A 2,504-nucleotide genomic window follows, 5' to 3' on the forward strand; every position below is an offset into this window, starting at 1 on the left:
ACTCTTTCCTCCAGCATTCATGGACCTCACTAGGGTTGAACAAATAGACCTGGAAAACTGGGCTGGAAACAGTGAAAACTGGGATGGAAAACCACACATCCAGCAGATCACTGCTTGTCCATGCTTGGAGCATCACTATTTGCTCTCCATCACCCCAAAACCTACCACGCCAAGTCCCAAGTACATTCACCTCCCCAAGGGGTGCCCCAGTGGCACTTTCACTTGCAATATTTAGCACTGAAGTCCCAGCTTGATTAGTGACCTAAAAGCCAGACCCGAGGCAGTACCTGAGGATTTGCATACCTAACGAGCAGAGGGGGAATTTCAAAGTTCAGCCAGCCACTGTTTCCAGCCACCTTCTTGAGCTTTTTATAGAGCCAGGGTGCAATTCACAGGGAAGTTTGCAAATAATTGTGAATAAAGAGGAAGCATGAGGCTCTGACATGCTGCTCATGAGGACTTTATGAGCAGAAAAAGAGGTGATATCTGAGAGAGAAATGAGGCCTGGGGACATCTTCTAGCTTGGTTCCCTTTAACTTCTGATTTCCAGTGCCCAGCCCTCTGGCTTCGCAATCCCTGCTGCTGCAGGGTTATCTTGGCTCAGCTGGGTGAGCACCACAGGTAAAGCATGCATGTATTTAGCAACAGCTACATAAAATTATCCCCCCTTCAAAGCCTGACTCTGCAGTGAGTCACTGGGAGATTTCTCACTGATTTTTCTTGGGCTATGGGTCCCATTTGCAGAACCTCCCAACACAAATTCCCTGTGTAACATTTTCTCTTAACACCGGGCAGCTCTTTCCCAAAAGGTTTCCAACTATGACCAAGAGCTGTTTATACATGGCAAATCAGAGAGGGAACCTTAATTTACAACCCTCGGAAGTATTATAATTTACAGCATTTGCAATGAAACTGTTTATATTTATAGCAAAAAAACAACAACAAAAAAGCCTCCATATTCACTTCCTACTCCCACTGCTGTGGGATGAGTAGTTAATCAATCCAGACTGATTAAAGCCCAGCTTATTGATTTCAATAAAACGATTCATCCAAGGATTTCACCCTTATCTATGCCAAACCCATCTCTGCCCTGCTGCCATTCATGCTGAATGGAGAAAGGTTCTTTTTTCCTATTCAAAAGGCAGCCCTAGAGGACACGGGCTGTGTCCCACTGCCTCCCAGCACATGGTCCCACTGCTGCCGAATCCTGCAGCTGCTCAGCACCAGCAGTGCTGGGCTTGGACCCAACAGAGACACAAGAACAGGTCCTCAATCTAAAAGTGCCTCATAAAGAAACCCCACTGATCGTCCAGGCTGGGGAAACATCACAAGAAAGGGGCTTTTAGCCCAGCACCCATCCCTGCATTGCCAGGGCTGGGCCAGGGCAGCTCCTCCTCTGAGTGCAAGGGGAACAAGGCTGATTTATTTGTCCCTTTGTATGTATTTAATCTAAGAGATACAAACTAAGCAACTAATGATATTTTTCCAGAATTCAATCAACTCAATTGTCATCTAACTCAATCAGAGGCACTTTCAAGCCCCCGTTTTATCTCAGCCCCACTGCTGGGTGTAGAACCCTGCCCTTGATCCAGAGGAGGGGTGTGCTGATGTCTTTCTCCCCTCATTAATTTTCCCTCCCACCTTTCTCCTCTGAAGAACCGAAACATTCAGATCCACAAAACCTATAGAAGTGACCTGGTCCCAGCAGCACGGGGGGGCTGCAGGATCACATGCCCCTTCCGCAGAGGGAAGCCCCCAGCCCTGGAACACCTTTGGGTCTTCATCACTGGGCATGGGGGGAAAGCTTTTTTTTCCTGTATAAGTACATTCAGTCCTTAAAATGGGCCAGGAAATACCAGCCTCCCTCTCCCTTCCACTTCTCAGACTGAAGCTGTTTTTTTTGCCATTTACCAGGATACTCTGCCTGCTCCACCACAGCCACTGATCCCACTGGGACCCCCCCCCCTTCCCTGCCACACGGATCCAGCAAACACATGGAGTTATTTTTCCATGCTGGAAGACCCCAGGCACTTCCACACTAGTCCCTTGCATGAAGGTCTTGGCCAGCCCTTATGTGGGGACAGCAGGGAGCCAGGAACAAGCCTGAAATTCAGGACACTCAGCAAAGAGGAAGTCCTGGCCCTGATGCCAGGGATATGGAGCAGTAGTAATAAAAAATTCGCAGAGAGATTCCCAGAGTCACTCCTGTAGTGAGTTTTGTCCCAGCAGTGCTCTGCTGATCTCCTGGCTGAAAGAGGGGTGGGCAGGTCCGGGCAGAGGGTCCCTGCGGGCAGGAGGGGTCCAGGCTGGGCTGGCAGCGATGGCAGCCTGGAGGGGAAGATGAAAGGATGCGGGCAGGGCAGGACAAAGGGCTCCGCACCTCACCTCGCTGCCAAAGGAGCCGGCCACCATCTCCATGACAAAGCAAAGCCCTTGTCAATTTGGGCTGGCCCCAAGGGGGACCTGCCCACCGCCTTTGAAGTGGGCAGCAGAGCCCCCCCGCC

The 2,504-nt window shown here is 50.2% G+C and overlaps 1 protein-coding gene across 1 annotated transcript in view; it reads right to left on the bottom strand.

Moving 5' to 3' along the window:
* Window positions 1-2,504, bottom strand: part of CDX1 (caudal type homeobox 1) — a gene marked incomplete at its 5' end in the record, with an annotated part of 11,415 nt that overhangs the window by 7,668 nt on the left and 1,243 nt on the right. The window lies entirely within an intron of this gene.

The sequence above is a fragment of the Chaetura pelagica genome, unplaced genomic scaffold, assembly GCF_000747805.2.
Source record: "Chaetura pelagica isolate M959 unplaced genomic scaffold, ChaPel_1.0 scaffold356, whole genome shotgun sequence".
NCBI classification, from domain to species: Eukaryota; Metazoa; Chordata; class Aves; order Apodiformes; family Apodidae; genus Chaetura; species Chaetura pelagica.